Here is a 21,051-nt window from a genome sequence, read left to right as displayed (position 1 = left end):
CGGGGGCTATATATTATTAGTGAGTCCAATGTTGAGTTCAGAAAAAAGTTTTTTAGAGAGTTGATAATGACAATCTTTGTGTGTGAGAACATGTCGCTTAGATAAAAATAGATTTATTTCTTATGTGAGATCCTTAACCATTTGTTCCCTGGATGTGGACTGACCTAATTTGGGTATTGTACCAATTCCCATTATATGTTAGGTTAAATATTCCTGCATAAGTTCAAGAGCTTGGAGGAACCATGGTCTCAAAGGTGAAGATGGAAGGGTTGTGTACCATGCTTGCAGGATGGCCCCAGGTAGTGCAATATCAAAATAAAAATATAAAAAGCTACTGTGGATGGGCTGTGTGGATTGTGTAGTATTTCTTTGTCTTCCCTTATTTTCTATTGGATTTTATATATTTATATGCGTTGCTCCCCTTTACTAAGGGAGTAAGTTTAAGAAAGGTTGGTGTGGTAATTCCAGATAAAGATAATTGTAACTGAAAAGGGCTGCATCCAAAGACTTATTTCAAGAGAAAATGATTTTTTTTAAAAATATATATATATATCTATTATTTTGGTGTATCTTAGTATTGTTTCTTATGGATCCTTGTGGGTTTGTATAAATTTTTTGTTTGTTCTTGCTCTTCTCAGTTGCAATATCCCAGCTTGTATGCTGTATAGTTTATGTTATATTTCCCAATAATAACATCAAATTAGTTGTCATAAAGTCATTTCCTGGGTTTAAAAGTTAGTAGTTAGATATGTAACAGTTAAGATCAATGTCTATGTTCATTCCTTTTGGTGCCAAAGATCCCATCCTATAAATCCATTCTGTTTCGTTTTGTGAAATTTGTATTTTTCTATTTCCTCCTCTCCAGTGATCTTGTACTGTATCTATGCCATAGAATATCATTTGGGAAGGATCATTGTTATGTGCTTCACTAAAATGTTTTGACAGACTGTGGTATGGGAACCCTTTGCGGATGTTTTTTATATGTTCCCTTATTCTGACTTTTAGAGGTCTTGTGGTTCTGCCTATATATTGCAATTTGCAGGGACATTCAACCACATATGTCACGTGCGTGGTATTACAGGTTATGAGTTTTCTAATACGATATTCTTTTTGGTAAGTGTTCGATGAGAAGGTGAGGCGTCTCCTTGTTTGTTTCTTGCTTTTTTTACATGGGAGGCATCTCTGACATCTGTAGAACCCTTTTAATTCCGGGCACAATTCAACTGGTTTTGGTGGGTTCACTACATTGTGTACTAGTTGTTTCCTCAAGGTCGGTGCCTTCCGGTAAATGAAGTGTGGCTTGTTAGGTAGAATTGTTGCTAGTGAGATGTCCTCTTTGAGAATAGGCCAATATTTTTTCATAATTGTTTCCAATTGCCGATATTGATTACTATATTCAGTTATGAAGGCTGTGTCATACGTGTTTCTCTTTGGTCTTGAATTTGTATTCAGTAATAGTGCTCTATCCATATTTCGTATGTTTTCTTTTAGTTTTAGTAATGGTAGATGTTGGTAGCCTTTCTCTTCAAATCTTTTGAGTAACAAGTCCGCTTGTGTGTCAAAGTCCTCAATTCTGTGGCAATTCCTCCTTATTCTAAGGAGTTGACCTTTTGGAATATTTGATATCCATTTACTGTGATGGCAACTAATTGTGGGTATGTACCCGTTTCTATCTGTTTGCTTGAAGTATGTCTTAGTACACAATGATCCTTCATGCTTGAAGATCTCCAAATCTAGGTATTCGATAATTTCTTTATTCCATTTACCCGTGAATCTGATGTTAAAACGGTTCTGATTAAGTTTTTGCATAAAGAGTTCAAGTGTATCAGATGATCCTTCCCATAAGATTATAATATCATCTATATACCGCCTGTATAGTTTCATTTGTGGTATGTGTTGATTATAGATGTACTGTTGTTCCCACATATCCATGAATAGATTTGCGACGCTTGGGGCATAGCGAGCCCCCATCGCTACTCCCCTTGTTTGCACATAATATTCTTTATTATACCAAAAATGGTTGTGTTGCATTGCTAGTTGGAGTCCCTCTAAAATGTAATGAATTTGTTCCTGTCTCATATCCGATTTTTCATGTAGAGCTTCTTCTACACCTTTAAGGCCATCAGTTTGATTTATGCTGGTATACAATGATTCTACATCTATGGTGGCAAGCAAAAGATTTTCTGTGTTATCAAAGTTTTGAAGCTCTTTGATCAATTGTGTGCCATCTTTCAGATGTGATCTCCCCTGGGATACTATTGGTTTCAAGTACTGGTCGAGGTATTCACCTAGTCTGGAAAAGACTGAGTTTATACCGCTAATGATGGGTCTGCCAGGCGGGTTAACTTGTCGTTTGTGAATTTTTGGTACTTGGTATATTACAGGAGTCTTGCTAGCTTCAGTTACCAAGTACTCCGATTCCTTTTTTGTCAGAATCTGCATATCTCGGCCCTTCTTGACATACGTCCTGAGTAATTTCTCATACTGGAACTTTGGATTTCCTTTTAATTTCTTATATGTTCCTTCCACCTTCAGTAAATTTTCCATTTCTTGTTCGTAGTCTTTGGTATTTAAAATCACGAGCCCCCCCCCTTTGTCTGCTGGTCTGAAAACCACTCCCTTCTTCTTAGAGATTTCTTTAATGGTTTTCCAAATATTTCTTGTGTGTTTCTTTCCTTTATTTTCAATCTGTTTTATTTCTTGTTCCACCATTTTCTTGAAGGCCGAAATACATTGGTTACCTTTTGTTTGTGGGTTATAAACAGAGCGATTTTTGAGTTTGGTTTGTTTATAAATAGATTGTTGTTGTGTTGTTTCATTAGGGTTAAGGGAAAAATGTTTTTTCAAATTAAGTTTCCTTATAAATTTTTGAAGATCAATATACGTATTAAAGTGGTCCAAATTTTTTTCCGGAGCGTATTTGAGTCCCAAATCAAGTACTTTCAGTTCATCTTCGGAAAAAATGGCTTCACTCAAATTATAGATTCCTTGGCCTAATGTTCTCGCTGTCTTTTTCTTCTTGCCCCCTCTCTTCCCTCTTGGTCTTCGGTTCTTTCTGAGGACCATTCGTCCGTTGTGATATTCCTGTCCCATTGTTGTATTCTTCCTTGTCTCCCATGAGGTTCCTGAGTGTGTTGATATGTCTGATATCCTGCTCCTTCCTGTCCTCTCTGTATGTCTCGCGGGGTCCCTTGTTCGCCAGTTTGCCCTCGTTGCCTCCACGTATGTCCTCTCCAATTTGGGTTTTTGTAAGAGGGTCTCGTTTGCCATCTTCCTGGAGGTCTGTTTTGAGGGTTGGCCCTTTGAAAACCCCTCTGGTCCCTTTGGTTAGTTCTTTCACGCATTCCTGTATTAATTCCAGCATCTAGTTCTCTTTCATAGGGGCTTCTATTCCCTCTAGGAGTATTGATTCTTTGATAGTTAGGATTCCTGGAGTGTCTTGGTGTGTTATTGCCTGTTCCTCTATGTGGACTTCTCTGTTCCCTATATCTGGTAGAATATGATGGATTTGGAGAGCGATGTCTCCTTGGTGGGGGTGTTTGAAATCTTAGTGTCGGACGGCTGAATTCTTCCTCACTGTCAAATTCCTCAGTGTCAGCCTCAGAGCTTTCTTCCGTATGTAGTTCATCTATATCTATAAGTTGTTCTTCTTCTATTTGCCATTTATATACCTTGTTTGTTTTGTAATCGGTAATATCCCTTTTAAATTTTTTCTGTTTTTTTGCTTGAATTTCCAAATCATATTTTTTAATTGATTCCTGTAATTGTAGTTCTTTCTCTTTATAGTCTGGTTTCTCCGCAAAAGGTAATAGTGAATTCTTTAATTCTAAAATATGAGCTTCTATCCCCTTCAGCTTGAACTGCCTTCTTTTTGTGATAACTTGCAGGAGATCTCCTTCGGCTTTATTAAAAAACTGGTACCACTTCTCTGTTAGGGCCGGTTCTATCAGGTGATCATTGGGATGGACATCCCATCTTAGTCTCCTTGGGGTGATTTTTTCTCGGACGTAGGTTTCCAGGGTGGCTATGTCCCACCATACACGTAATTGTTTCTCTAATGAGTGTTTAAGTTGCCTTAATAATCCATCCATATCTTGCCTGGTAGTTGCTTGTTCTTGGTTAAAGATGCCTCCTACATCTATATTTCTATTGCCCATATATCCAAAAATGTCCATGTCTGCAGAATAGTTACGCCCTGAGGTGTATTTATAAAAGTCAAATAGTTTGGTTTTTCCGCGCTAGGACTAGGTTATGAACGCTGCTGCCTCCCCTTAAGTACCCTCAAATGAGAGTCAATAGATATATATGTTGACGTTTTGGGGTAAGTGGCGCTGCAGGTCTGGTGAGGGGCTATCTGTCTGTAAGTGGTGTGCAAGTATATAGGCAAAAAATGAATGTTGGGTTCCTCCCTTTGGTTTAGCTTATATATATAGCCACCATTAGGATGTAAGGTCCCCCTTTTTTATTGATTGGCAGTGTATTTCCACTCTCAGTTGATGAGTGATTCCTGTATGTCTGCCAAGAACATTAAAAAGTGTTTGTAAAAGAAACTCAAATTAAATATGAAAAAAGATGCATTGGGGAAAGGGATAATGGTTGGTGGCCCCTAGAACCAGTGTAATATTGATATGCAAAATTGGTTGTATTTAGACTAGGAAATTTTAAGTAATCCGATGTGCAAGCTTAAGCTGATAATCAGTTCACTATAAAAATATATGTAAATAAGTTGGCCAGGAAAATAGGTATGGCCCCCACGTGGAAAAACTTTTGTTCCGTGATAAGTGCTCCTTATCTAAATCATATATAAAGTATATATACAATATCAATGTTCAAACCAAAAAAAGAAAAAATTACACAAAAATAAAAATAAGCTATGATAGCTTCAAACTGTGCCCAGTTAAAGTGCAATGTGCTGCTCAAAGTGGATAGCAATAAATGTATCCTCTGGTGATGATAATGCAAGTTGCAAAAAGAAGAAAAAACATATGTGAAAAAAATATATATATAGTTCACTAGATTTCACATTAAGCTATGAGCCCCGCAGTTGGTGATTAGTTATTAATTGGATTGTTAATGTATTAGTATTCAAAGTTTCTACTGCGATCAGTTATATAGATGTTAGAAAGTATTATTCACAATTTCATTCAGAAGATTCCAAAGCAAAAATAAGGAAAACAAAGAGCCAAAACGTCAGGTGTTGCTTAATGAGGATTAATTGAGCAATGTGATCCCCAACTTGGTTATACAGATAATCCTTATTCTGCTATCATCAGTTTTCCTCTATTCATACTTTGATTTGGCTGACGATCCCCCCTGTTGTCTCCCCACTCACCGGACAGATGTCCCCTCAAGGGGGTGTAGGGCTTGTCTGAAATAAGCTTCAGTGAGCTATCAGATGATTACCTCTCCTCCTTGTTTCAGTCTGGTGCGGGGCAGCTTTCTCCCAGGGTGCCGTGTCTTTTCTCATATGTTATCGAAAGTATGAAAGATAAAGGAAATCCACATAGGGTAGTAGATTCTGGACTTGATGATCAACTTTGATAAAAGGAGATCACATCAAGTGCATAAATTTTTTTTTAAAAATTGCTATAAGCCAAGCAAAAAATACGAATAACACAAATGAAAAATAATAAAATAAAATAAACCCGTTCTGGTGCTGACGGTAGGTGTAAGACTATGTTCCAGTCCTCCTACTAGTTGTACACTCGCCCGGTGCGTTAGGTTAGTCCAGCGGTATCCCACAGCTCGTGTGCCGGTTTGCGCTCCACGGCTCTGAGGTCCGTACCCGGAAGTAACTTGTGGCGGTGCGTACGTGTGAGGTAACAAACGCTGCGGTCACCTGACTAGTTTCGTCTATGGACGTTTTCAAAGGTGATAGCCGTCTGTCACTTCACACTCATTTTTGTATAGTATTCGGCAGCCAATTCCCTCCTATCAGGGAGGGGCCAAACCCCTTCAGTCAAATCAATGGTTATAGATGTAATACGGGAGGCGTGTTTGCTAAATAACACAGAAAATCTTTTGCTTGCCACCATAGATGTAGAATCATTGTATACCAGCATAAATCAAACTGATGGCCTTAAAGGTGTAGAAGAAGCTCTACATGAAAAATCGGATATGAGACAGGAACAAATTCATTACATTTTAGAGGGACTCCAACTAGCAATGCAACACAACCATTTTTGGTATAATAAAGAATATTATGTGCAAACAAGGGGAGTAGCGATGGGGGCTCGCTATGCCCCAAGCGTCGCAAATCTATTCATGGATATGTGGGAACAACAGTACATCTATAATCAACACATACCACAAATGAAACTATACAGGCGGTATATAGATGATATTATAATCTTATGGGAAGGATCATCTGATACACTTGAACTCTTTATGCAAAAACTTAATCAGAACCGTTTTAACATCAGATTCACGGGTAAATGGAATAAAGAAATTATCGAATACCTAGATTTGGAGATCTTCAAGCATGAAGGATCATTGTGTACTAAGACATACTTCAAGCAAACAGATAGAAACGGGTACATACCCACAATTAGTTGCCATCACAGTAAATGGATATCAAATATTCCAAAAGGTCAACTCCTTAGAATAAGGAGGAATTGCCACAGAATTGAGGACTTTGACACACAAGCGGACTTGTTACTCAAAAGATTTGAAGAGAAAGGCTACCAACATCTACCATTACTAAAACTAAAAGAAAACATACGAAATATGGATAGAGCACTATTACTGAATACAAATTCAAGACCAAAGAGAAACACGTATGACACAGCCTTCATAACTGAATATAGTAATCAATATCGGCAATTGGAAACAATTATGAAAAAATATTGGCCTATTCTCAAAGAGGACATCTCACTAGCAAAAATTCTACCTAACAAGCCACACTTCATTTACCGGAAGGCACCGACCTTGAGGAAACAACTAGTACACAATGTAGTGAACCCACCAAAACCAGTTGAATTGTGCCCGGAATTAAAAGGGTTCTACAGATGTCAGAGATGCCTCCCATGTAAAAAAAGCAAGAAACAAACAAGGAGACGCCTCACCTTCTCATCGAACACTTACCAAAAAGAATATCGTATTAGAAAACTCATAACCTGTAATACCACGCACGTGACATATGTGGTTGAATGTCCCTGCAAATTGCAATATATAGGCAGAACCACAAGACCTCTAAAAGTCAGAATAAGGGAACATATAAAAAACATCCGCAAAGGGTTCCCATACCACAGTCTGTCAAAACATTTTAGTGAAGCACATAACAATGATCCTTCCCAAATGATATTCTATGGCATAGATACAGTACAAGATCACTGGAGAGGAGGAAATAGAAAAATACAAATTTCACAAAACGAAACAGAATGGATTTATAGGATGGGATCTTTGGCACCAAAAGGAATGAACATAGACATTGATCTTAACTGTTACATATCTAACTACTAACTTTTAAACCCAGGAAATGACTTTATGACAACTAATTTGATGTTATTATTGGGAAATATAACATAAACTATACAGCATACAAGCTGGGATATTGCAACTGAGAAGAGCAAGAACAAACAAAAAATTTATACAAACCCACAAGGATCCATAAGAAACAATACTAAGATACACCAAAATAATAGATATATATATATATTTTTTTAAAAAATCATTTTCTCTTGAAATAAGTCTTTGGATGCAGCCCTTTTCAGTTACAATTATCTTTATCTGGAATTACCACACCAACCTTTCTTAAACTTACTCCCTTAGTAAAGGGGAGCAACGCATATAAATATATAAAATCTAATAGAAAATAAGGGAAGACAAAGAAATACTACACAATCCACACAGCCCATCCACAGTAGCTTTTTATATTTTTATTTTGATATTGCACTACCTGGGGCCATCCTGCAAGCATGGTACACAACCCTTCCATCTTCACCTTTGAGACCATGGTTCCTCCAAGCTCTTGAACTTATGCAGGAATATTTAACCTAACATATAATGGGAATTGGTACAATACCCAAATTAGGTCAGTCCACATCCAGGGAACAAATGGTTAAGGATCTCACATAAGAAATAAATCTATTTTTATCTAAGCGACATGTTCTCACACACAAAGATTGTCATTATCAACTCTCTAAAAAACTTTTTTCTGAACTCAACATTGGACTCACTAATAATATATAGCCCCCGATACAGTATAGATACCACACTAATTTACAGCATAATGGTGGAATTTACTAAACACTAACTATTAGACTACCAGAGGGACTAATATGATGTAACATATCTTTGAGTATAAACTGATTAATCATATGGTATACTAAACGGCACCCAATTACCTGCTCTATAAAAAGTACATCCACTTAAACCTAAGTAAAATCTTTATAAATAACTGATATCCTTAATTTCATATTTTCCCATTTTTTTGGGTTATCCCCACAAGGGCTAAAGCAATTAATACAACTGGGTGATTAAACAAATTACATTTTTACATATATTTAGCAAACACGCCTCCCGTATTACATCTATAACCATTGATTTGACTGAAGGGGTTTGGCCCCTCCCTGATAGGAGGGAATTGGCTGCCGAATACTATACAAAAATGAGTGTGAAGTGACAGACGGCTATCACCTTTGAAAACGTCCATAGACGAAACTAGTCAGGTGACCGCAGCGTTTGTTACCTCACACGTACGCACCGCCACAAGTTACTTCCGGGTACGGACCTCAGAGCCGTGGAGCGCAAACCGGCACACGAGCTGTGGGATACCGCTGGACTAACCTAACGCACCGGGCGAGTGTACAACTAGTAGGAGGACTGGAACATAGTCTTACACCTACCGTCAGCACCAGAACGGGTTTATTTTATTTTATTATTTTTCATTTGTGTTATTCGTATTTTTTGCTTGGCTTATAGCAATTTTTAAAAAAAAATTATGCACTTGATGTGATCTCCTTTTATCAAAGTTGATCATCAAGTCCAGAATCTACTACCCTATGTGGATTTCCTTTATCTTTCATACTTTCGATAACATATGAGAAAAGACACGGCACCCTGGGAGAAAGCTGCCCCGCACCAGACTGAAACAAGGAGGAGAGGTAATCATCTGATAGCTCACTGAAGCTTATTTCAGACAAGCCCTACACCCCCTTGAGGGGACATCTGTCCGGTGAGTGGGGAGACAACAGGGGGGATCGTCAGCCAAATCAAAGTATGAATAGAGGAAAACTGATGATAGCAGAATAAGGATTATCTGTATAACCAAGTTGGGGATCACATTGCTCAATTAATCCTCATTAAGCAACACCTGACGTTTTGGCTCTTTGTTTTCCTTATTTTTGCTTTGGAATCTTCTGAATGAAATTGTGAATAATACTTTCTAACATCTATATAACTGATCGCAGTAGAAACTTTGAATACTAATACATTAACAATCCAATTAATAACTAATCACCAACTGCGGGGCTCATAGCTTAATGTGAAATCTAGTGAACTATATATATATTTTTTTCACATATGTTTTTTCTTCTTTTTGCAACTTGCATTATCATCACCAGAGGATACATTTATTGCTATCCACTTTGAGCAGCACATTGCACTTTAACTGGGCACAGTTTGAAGCTATCATAGCTTATTTTTATTTTTGTGTAATTTTTTCTTTTTTTGGTTTGAACATTGATATTGTATATATACTTTATATATGATTTAGATAAGGAGCACTTATCACGGAACAAAAGTTTTTCCACGTGGGGGCCATACCTATTTTCCTGGCCAACTTATTTACATATATTTTTATAGTGAACTGATTATCAGCTTAAGCTTGCACATCGGATTACTTAAAATTTCCTAGTCTAAATACAACCAATTTTGCATATCAATATTACACTGGTTCTAGGGGCCACCAACCATTATCCCTTTCCCCAATGCATCTTTTTTCATATTTAATTTGAGTTTCTTTTACAAACACTTTTTAATGTTCTTGGCAGACATACAGGAATCACTCATCAACTGAGAGTGGAAATACACTGCCAATCAATAAAAAAGGGGGACCTTACATCCTAATGGTGGCTATATATATAAGCTAAACCAAAGGGAGGAACCCAACATTCATTTTTTGCCTATATACTTGCACACCACTTACAGACAGATAGCCCCTCACCAGACCAGCAGCGCCACTTACCCCAAAACGTCAACATATATATCTATTGACTCTCATTTGAGGGTACTTAAGGGGAGGCAGCAGCGTTCATAACCTAGTCCTAGCGCGGAAAAACCAAACTATTTGACACCTTCCCTGTTCTTCACTGTGGCGCTTTTATTGATCGTCTGTTCCCTGTTATAGGGAAAGGCGATGATGTCACACATCCAGCCCCACCCCCTACAGTTAGAAACACATATGAGGTCACACTTAACCCCTTCTGCGCCCCCTAGTGGTTAACTCCCAAACTGCACTTGTCATTTTCACAGTAAACAATGCATTTTTATAGCATTTTTTGCTGTAAAAATTACAATGGTCCCAAAAATGTGTAAATATTATCCGATATGTCCGCCATAATGTCGCAGTCACGAAAAAAATCGCTGATCGCCGCCATTAGTATTAAAAAAATAAATAAAAAAAATGCAATAAAACTATCCCCTATTTTGTAAACGCTATAATTTTTGCGCAAACCAATCGATAAACGCTTATTGCAATTTTTTTTACCAAAAATAGGTAGAAGAATACGTATCGGCCTAAACTGAGGAAAAAAAATGTTTTTTGTATATTTTTGGGGATATTTATTATAGCAAAAAGTAAAAAATATTGCATTTTTTTCAAAATTGTCGCTCTATTTTTGTTTATAGCGCAAAAAAAAAAAAACCGCAGAGGTGATCAAATACCACCAAAAGAAAGCTCTATTTGTGGGGAAAAAAGGACGCCAATTTTGTTTGGGAGCCACGTCGCATGATCGCGCAATTGTCAGTTAAAGCGACGCAGTGCCGAATCGCAAAAACTGGCCAGGTCTTTTACCTGCATAAAGGTCCGGGTCTTTAGTGGTTAAAGGAAGCTATTTAGAAAATAAAAAACAAACCTTTACAACCCCTTTAATGACTAGACCAAGCTAACATATTAGGCTTTACATCTGCAAGGTTAAAATAGAAATAACAGACCTCTCATGTAACGAAAATTACTGTATTTATAGGCATATAACACGCACGGCATATAACACAGAAGAAAACGTACATTTTAAATAAAGAACTTTGAAACAAAATAAGGGTCAGTGTCCATCAATGCAGCCTGATCAATGCCCATAAGGCATCAGTCAGAACTAATACATTTTTTTTAAAAAGATACCTTTTACAGCAAAGCTCTTAAAATGTAGGATATTAGCATATGTTCATGCTCCCCACACTGTTAATCATTGAAGGTCTTAGAAAAACTTAACGTAGCACTGTGGTCAAGATATAGATATTCAACTGCTTACGTATTCTTAACAGAAATTCTTAAAAATGTTTTCCCATTGCTTGTGTCACCAACTGCTGCTCAGATCTTGAGAAATGTACCAGCCAAATCTGCTGGAAAACGGACACTTCTAGTGTTGATGTCTTGAGTTCCCCAAAGCTTTCACTGTTCGTACTGCTTTTCCCCAAGTCTCCACTTACTTCTGTGGTGATGTTGAGGTCAACAGTAGAAACCAAAAAGTGATGGAGGGGAGGAGAGAACCCAGGATATCAACACTCATTCCCAGAAATGTTGGTTTGCCAGAGAATATTTGGGACTGTTTCTCAAGCCTCGTACACACGAAACTTGCTGGGAGATATTTTTTGCAGAGGAAACCGGTCGTGTGTACATTTTCATTGAGGAAACTGTCGAGAAACTCGACAAGCCAAAAAGAAAGCATGTCTTCTTTTTCCTCGACGGGAATGGGAAAATGTGGCTCGCCGAGATCCTCGGCGGCTTCACAAGGAACTCGAACGGGCAAAATGATGTGTTTCGCCCATCGAGTTCCTCGGACGTGTGTACGAGGCCTCAGGGTAGGAAGAGCATTCAGCATCATGGACAGTGAGAAGAGTAAGTATTTTCACTGGGGACTCTCTACTGGGGTTCCACGGAAACCTAGGCTAGAAGTCCCCATGGGTTTTGCTGCAATTCACCATTGTGGTGGATGTATATACTGTACACCCAATGGTGGTTTCAGTGCTCACTGACAGTGATTACTGCAAGGGCAAATTGATACCCGATGCTCCCCTCTAGACCTGGCTCCTGTTATGTTACTGCATATAGCAGCATTGGATTAAAGGTGCATGTGCAGAATTGGAGAAACATCTTGTCTCTCATAGGCCCCGTACTCACGACCAAACATGTCTGCTGAAACTGGTCCGCAGACCAGTTTCAGCAGACATGTTTGGCCGTGTGTTGGCCCGAGCGGACCATTTTGGGACGGATCGGACAGGTTTCCAGCGGACAACTGTTTCCCGGACTTGTTTTAAAACAGTCCGCTGGAAACCTGTCCGCCCGGACATGTACGGTCGTCTGTACAGACCTACCGTACATGTCCTGCCGCCCGCATCCCTCGCATGCGTCGAATGACTTCGACGCATGCGTGGAAGCATTTTTAAGGCGGCCCGCCCACGTCGCCGCGTCATTGTCGCGGCGACACCGCGTCATCGACGCGGCGACACCGCGGACACGCCCCGCGTAATGTTTACGCGCGGGCTTCTGTTCGATGGTGTGTATAGCCATCGAACAGAAGTCCCCGGGCAGTCCCCGGCCAGACATGTCCGATGGAAACGGTCTGCAGACCGTTTTCATCGGACATGTCCTGCCGTGAGTACTCGGCCTTACAGTGGCTGTTAATTTGATGCCAGCTGAAGAATATGTTGCATTCAGGTGAGCACATTTTTTGGGCAAATCTGTAATGAGATGTATCTGCAAAGCGGAGAAGAGAAGAATACTTAAAGCCCAACTCTTGTTGAGAATAAAAAATCCCTTCTGGGTGATAAATGTACATTACAAGGATTTTAACAAACTTTGTTGCTGATTTTTTTATTCTGAAGAAATCCCTGTTTGTTCCTCTGTGCCAGTGAGTCTAATGGGAGTGGTTTCATAACTATCAATCAGCTGCAGCACCTGCCGACCTCTAATTAGAAAAGCTGCAGGGCCTGCATCCCTTTAGCCGTGATTTCCTATTGAAAGTATCTCACTAAAAATGATTTTTATTTGTTGCAGGGGATGCCCAAAATCTGACTTGCATCTTAGTGCAGACTTCTGGGAAAATTGATGAGCCAATCACACAAGCAGGAAATAATGTTTCTTGGGGGCATTCTGTAAACATTCTGTGTACAGAACACCTCCAGGTAGCCATATTGCATTTTCAGAAAAGTACAGAGCTGCAGGTTAAAAAGGAAAGGTAATTTTTTATAACATTCAATTCAAAATTGCTATGACTTGTCTCGCAATTGTATACGCTATATCATTTTTTCTTCATTTGGAGTTTGGAGTTACCACTATGCTAATTCCCACCGGCTTTCCTCTTCTGCCCATTCCAGTTGCTTATATTTGACATCAGCTGGGTTGGACGAGAGAGGAGGACGAAGGGGATCAGTGCTAGAACAGACATGTAACAGCAGCTTCCCTGCACTGCTCTGCATGTGGAGGAAACTAAACACTACTGACAGACACCCTGTCCTCTGCCCTGGTGACCCCTCTGTGCAGTACCTTAGTTGGTGCCGCGTCCTTGTGACCTCCTTGTACTGTGCCCTGGTAACACCCCTATCCAATTTCAGGTGAAGGTTACATTGTTGTGCTTATCTCAAGTTCAACCAAGAATTGAGTTTCTGTGCAGAAAAAAAAGCCAGCCCAAGTTGCACAATAAGAAATTAAGTTTTAATATTTCTCTTTCTAAAAATTATTTTTGTTATATAACAGCTTGCTGATCACACCAATGGTCCATAAGCTATAGATCTGTAAAAACAGATTACTCGACAGCTGATGGAAATATCAGCTGCAGTGCCGACAACGAGGGACCCCAGGACAACTAAGTGTCCATTTATTAAAAGCCAGCAGTATGTGTAGCTGATGGCTTTTAATTTTTTTTCCCCGGAACACCACTTTAAATAGTGTAAAAGAAAAAAGAACTTGTTTAAAAATAGTACCTATGTTGCCTCTATCACCATGTGAAGGCCTGAATGTTTACTCTACAGGTCTAAGGCCTTCTCTTACATTTGCTTGAATTCTGGTGAACCTCACTGAGTCTCAACAGCAAGCACATTTTAAAATTTCTGTCTGTGCTAAAAAAAGTTAATATAACCGCATCTCTCCCTGATGTTGTTACCTGTTGTTAACATGAGCTGGTATTTATGGAATGCCAATTAAAACTTGTTAAAAAAAGAATGGCCAAGTTAATCATTTTATAATAGATCAGAGTTGGAAAAGGCTGATGTTACATAAGATTGATTTACAAATATAGGGGTGGATTTGAGAGTTTGCTGCCTCTTTTATGACATTTACTCCTTAACAAAAAAGAAGCTAATGGCCGATGTTGCAGCTTGCTGTGAGTTTGTTTTTTAGCTTCCTACCCAGTCTATAATAATATAAAGGCTGAGCAGGAGCTCCCTGGTTCTGTGAGGACTTCAAATGGAACCCTCCCAGTCCCAGCCATGCTGCCCCTCAATCTGTAACGCAGTGGATGATAGATCTTTGTACCAGACTGGCCCCTGGTATCATGTGATCACTGTGACTAATCACAGCAATCACATGACAGTGGAACACAATGGGGGTTATTTACTAAAGGAAAATTCACTTTGCACTACAAGTGCACTGCACGTGCACTTGAAAGTGTACTTGGATATGCAGTCGCTGTAGATCTGAAGGGGACATGCAAGGAAAATAATAAAAAACAGCATTTTAGCTTGTATATGGTTGGATGATAAAATCAGCAGAGCTTCCCCTCATTTTAGAGCTACCCCTCAGATTTACAGTGACTGTACTTCCAAGTGCACTTTCAAGTGCACTTGCAGTGCAAAGTGGATTTGCCTTTCGTAAATAACCCCCAATGCATGTTTTTTCTTCATATCCATTCATTATGTACTATTGTGTTGATCTCTGTTATTTCCCACAGTGAACACATGGTACAGACAGGGCCAGTCACAGTACACTGTACCATATTAACACATCAATAATGATAATATATATATATATATTTAACAAAAAGAAGACCATGTAGGACGGGTCACTGTCAGAGCAAATGATACAGTATCCAGAAATGAATGTATACAGTGATGAAAATAAGTATTTGAACACCCTGCTATTTTGCAAGTTCTCCCACTTGGAAATCATGGAGGGGTCTGAAATTGTTATCGTAGGTGCATGTCCACTGTGAGAGACATAATCAAAAAAAAATAATCCAGAAATCACAATGTATGATTTTTTTAACTATTTATTTGTATGATACAGCTGCAAATAAGTATTTGAACACCTGAGAAAATCAATGTTAATATTTGGTACAGTAGCCTTTGTTTGCAATTACAGAGGTCAAACAAAAAAACCGCGCCCAATAGGTAGAAATAAAAAACTTTTTCTAAGGAGAAAAGTTAGCAAAAAGTCCAATAAAGAGTCCTTATATTGATAAGCAAAGCTCCCAATATGACAATCAATGGGTGTATTCTTGAAATATTGCTTGTATTATATTTGGATCTTTCAATCACCCGGTGACATATCATACAAATCGTGAGATCCCTCCACCGAGAGTAATGAGCCTCTTACCAGATGGCAAGTAATCAGAGCAGTTGGCTATAGACCCGCCACGGCCGTTAGGTTCCCAGACGTCCCAGGAAAGGACCAATAGTAACCCGACTTTGGCTAAATCATTCGCTCCAATAGCGGGAGTATAAAAAAAGAAAAGACGCATATAGCGTAATTCCGCTGGGTAACAAATATTTATTTAAAAAGTAATGTACTTACAACAATCAGTAGTAAAAACAGCGTGTGTTTTAAAATGCCGGCCGGCATGCAGGAGCCCTCCTCCCGAGCGTGGTGACGTCACTGGCGTAGCCTCCCAAACGCGTTTCGTCACAAGGGGACGTTCTCAATGGGGACGTCCCCCATTGAGAACGTCCCCTTGTGACGAAACGCGTTTGGGAGGCTACGCCAGTGACGTCACCACGCTCGGGAGGAGGGCTCCTGCATGCCGGCCGGCATTTTAAAACACACGCTGTTTTTACTACTGATTGTTGTAAGTACATTACTTTTTAAATAAATATTTGTTACCCAGCGGAATTACGCTATATGCGTCTTTTCTTTTTTTATACTCCCGCTATTGGAGCGAATGATTTAGCCAAAGTCGGGTTACTATTGGTCCTGTCCTGGGACGTCTGGGAACCTAAAGGCCGTGGCGGGTCTATAGCCAACTGCTCTGATTACTTGCCATCTGGTAAGAGGCTCATTACTCTCGGTGGAGGGATCTCACGATTTGTATGATATGTCACCGGGTGATTGAAAGATCCAAATATAATACAAGCAATATTTCAAGAATACACCCATTGATTGTCATATTGGGAGCTTTGCTTATTAATATAAGGACTCTTTATTGGACTTTTTGCTAACTTTTCTCCTTAGAAAAAGTTTTTTATTTCTACCTATTGGGCGCGGTTTTTTTGTTTATTTATGTTGATTGTGTACTTCGCACGTTAGCTGCTGCCCTGATATTTTTGTGTTGCAGCGCAGTTTTTTTGTTTCTTTTACAGAGGTCAAACGTTTCTTGTAGTTTTTCACCAGGTTTACACACACTGGAGGAGGGATTTTGGCCCACTCCTCCACACAGATCTTCTCTAGATCAGTCAGGTTTCTGGGCTGTCGCTGAGAAACACAGAGTTTGAGCTCCCTCCAAAGATTCTCTATTGGGTTTAGGTCTGGAGACTGGCTAGGCCACGCCAGAACCTTGATATGCTTCTGACAGAGCCACTCCTTGGTTATCCTGGCTGTGTGCTTCGGGTCATTGTCATGTTGGAAGACCCAGCCTCGACCCATCTTCAAAGCTCTAACTGAGGGAAGGAGGTTGTTGCCCAAAATCTCGCAATACATGGCCCCGGTCATCCTCTCCTTAATACAGTGCAGTCACCCTGTCCCATGTGCAGAAAAACACCCCCAAAGCATGATGCTACCACCCCCATGCTTCACAGTAGGGATGGTGTTCTTGGGATGGTACTCATCATTCTTCTTCCTCCAAACACGGTTAGTGGAATTATGACCAAAAAGTTCTATTTTGGTCTCATCTGACCACATGACTTTCTCCCATGACTCCTCTGGATCATCCAAATGGTCATTGGCAAACTTAAGACGGGCCTTGACATGTGCTGGTTTAAGCAGGGGAACCTTCCGTGCCATGCATGATTTCAAACCATGACGTCTTAGTGTATTACCAACAGTAACCTTGGAAATGGTGGTCCCAGCTCTTTTCAGGTCATTGACCAGCTCCTCCCGTGTAGTCCTGGGCTGATTTCTCACCTTTCTTAGGATCATTGAGACCCCACGAGGTGAGATTTTGCATGGAGCCCCAGTCCGAGGGAGATTGACAGTCATGTTTAGCTTCTTCCATTTTCTAATGATTGCTCCAACAGTGGACCTTTTTTCACCAAGCTGCTTGGCAATTTCCCCGTAGCCCTTTCCAGCCTTGTGGAGGTGTACAATTTTGTCTCTAGTGTCTTTGGACAGCTCTTTGGTCTTGGCCATGTTAGTAGTTGGATTCTTACTGATTGTATGGGGTGGACAGGTGTCTTTATGCAGCTAATGACCTCAAACAGGTGCATCTAATTTAGGATAATAAATGGAGTGGAGGTGGACATTTTAAAGGCAGACTAACAGGTCTTTGAGGGTCAGAATTCTAGCTGATAGACAGGTGTTCACATACTTATTTGCAGCTGTATCATACAAATAAATAGTTAAAAAATCATAAATTGTGATTTCTGGAATTTTTTTTTTTGATTATGTCTCTCACAGTGGACATGCACCTACGATGACAATTTCAGACCCCTCCATGATTTCCAAGTGGGAGAACTTGCAAAATAGCAGGGTGTTCAAACACTTATTTTCCTCACTGTATGTGTATCTATTTATACAAATAGTTGTTGTTCTTAGCCAAGAAAAATGTGTCAGTTCCTAAAACAAATACCCTTCCCAAAGAGGTATGAAAACTATCACAGGAAGGGCTTATATGACAACACTTCATTTAAACCTGGCAATTTGATGGCATTCAAACATTCTATCCAAAGGGTTTCTTTGATGATGGAAAGAATCTTAGTCATCGCACAAACATGTGATTCGGACCTCTGCTGGAAGAAAATTTTACTAATCGGAACCTCCATGAACTTTGATTCAATAACCCTAGGCTAGAAGATTTGTATTGCTGCCTATATCCATCTTGCTGATTTCCTCTCATTTCCTGCCTGGTTAATCCATTGTTATCATGACAGAAAATAAGTGCTAATGTCTTCAACAGAGCCCCAAGAGCAGTAGGAACTTGACAGAGGAACTGTCCAACATTTTAGTTGGACAGTTATGAATGTATAGCTTTTGAGTGGCAACAAATGTGTTGTTCCATGAGATATGATATGAGAAGAGCAGAAATTCGTTATTAGAAATTAACCCCCCTGGCGGTATTCCCGAGTTTGACTCGGGGTGAGATTTTTTGGCTACGATCGGTAACCCCGCCTCGCTGAATCCACAGGCTTGGTTTACTTACCTTGTCCCTGGATCTAGCGATGCCACCGCGCTGTGTGAGCGAGCGGGACCTCGCTTGATTCACCCAGTGCCTCTGTGTGCCGCCGATCTTCGTTCCCTGCGACGTTACGACGCACGGGAGCGGAGAACGGCGCCAAATTCAAAAAGGTAAACAAACACATTACATACAGTATACTGTAATCTTATAGATTACAGTACTGTATGTAAAAATACACCCCCCTTGTCCCTAGTGGTCTGTCCAGTGCCATACATGTTCTTTTATATAATAAAAACTGTTCTTTCTGCCTGCAAACTGTAGATTGTCCATAGCAACCAAAAGTGTCCCTTTATGTCAAAAATGGTTTTAGAGCAGCTGGAAAACAGCGATAATAAATTATAATCACTTGCAGAATTGTGCTATAGCGATTTGTGGGGAAATTCGTCATAAAAAAATAAAAGTAATGACAGCGACAATTCTGCAACTGAGCAAATTTCAATGATTTTGAGTTGATTACATTATTGAATAATTTTTATTATAATTATATTATTTTTTGTTATAATTATTTATAATTATTTATTATATTATAATTTATAATTTTTTTTTTAAAAAAAAATCATACCCGGGATGCCTACTAGACTCTTGTTTGGTCAGATTTAAGTGAGTTATTCCTAAGAATTACAGGCCTACAGTATAAAACGCCAAATTTCCTTGCAAATAATGGTACCGCTTTCAGCTTTTTTTTTCTGAAATAATCATAACGTTAAAGTAAAATACCGTAATATTTAATGGGAAACAAAATTATAAGAAATGAAGAACTTACCATGGTTTTATAATTTCTATGCAAAAAGATAGATTACACAGCAACACAACATTGATTTAGGTGAGCTGAATTTATTATTATAAAAACTCATGGAAAAAGACATTATTAAATTAATTTGTAGAACTTAGTGGATGGAGCCCCATCTCTGCAATTCCCATTAGCTAAAAAGATAAAGCAGATAACAGTCCCTAACACTAATGTTAAAAAGTGTAATAAAAATATAAAAAAAAGAAAAAAATTAAGCAAATGCTTATTTATGCATTTACTCCAAAACATTACCTAGTACCATCAATTGTATAGGTAACTATTCAATTGTGGTATGGCAAACATTTTAATAGGTATAACTTGCTTTTAAAGGCCAATTCTAGTTTCAAGAGAAGTTGTACTTTGCAGGGTAATTTACCCCACAGCATAGTGAAGGTGATGACATTTTTATATTTAAATATCCAATCATGTGCAAAATAAATAAATAAAAAAAAATGTGTCTATGTGCCTATTTCTTTAGTTATACGGGGGCCAGAACCATTTTTTTTTTTTGCCTTTCTTTTCATTTAATATTGCTGAGCTGCTTAGATTAAATGTATGATTAATGAAGATAAAATGTTTATTTAAAGCATTATTAAACCCAAAATGAAAAACATTTATTATATTACAGCATACTAATTCTTTGGTGTGATGGCTGCATTCATTTTCTTTTTTCTGGCTTTCTGGCTTCTTTTTTCATCTAGTGTTTGGCCAAACCATGTACCATTGACAGGAGTGCTTACAACGACCGGCTTTTATTTTTTTATTTATGTATGTAAAACCTTTATCCTAAAATGACAAAACAGCTTGCTGTAACTGCTTACAAAGTGTGAGCTGGAGTTTGGGTTCAATTTGTTAGTGTATCTAAATTTGCTAGTTCATTTAACACTACCCTTCCCCCACCCTAGACCGACAATGCTGCTGTCCAAAGGTTCCCCTGTGCTCCTTCATCCAGAATGGGGGCACTCTAATACTTGTTACTGGCCAGATCACCAGGTGAAAACAGAGGGAAAAAAACTTAAAAAATAAGAAAATGAATGCAGCCATCAAGATGCAATATAATACATTTTTGGTTTTGGGTTTAACGCCACTTTACATTTTGGATTGTTAACGGAAGGGTTAGAACCTACTGTATGTTAGATGTTTTTTTTTTATTATTATTATTATTATTATTATTTATTATTTTTTTTAGCATATTGTCTCTGTTGGAAAGATCTCTTGTCTCTCCAACCAAGGCAGAGATGAAAATACATTTCTTGTATGGGCACCACAGGGGCAGGAGGTGAGGGAAAATACCCCCAAAGGGGTTAAAGAGAGAAATACAAGCATGATAGAAATGTTTAATTTTCTCTCCGCAAAATTATGCCTTATGATTTCACTATCTGATAAATCATAAACTACAAGCTTTTCTGACTCCCCATGGCCTGATTTAGTATTTCATTCTGAACATTTTCCAGCATGTTGTAAGCATCTGCCAAATATAAATTAGAAACTGGAAAAAATGGA

Source organism: Rana temporaria, chromosome 1, assembly GCF_905171775.1.
Source record: "Rana temporaria chromosome 1, aRanTem1.1, whole genome shotgun sequence".
Lineage (NCBI taxonomy): Eukaryota > Metazoa > Chordata > Amphibia > Anura > Ranidae > Rana > Rana temporaria.
Note: the sequence above shows the minus strand (reverse complement) of the source record.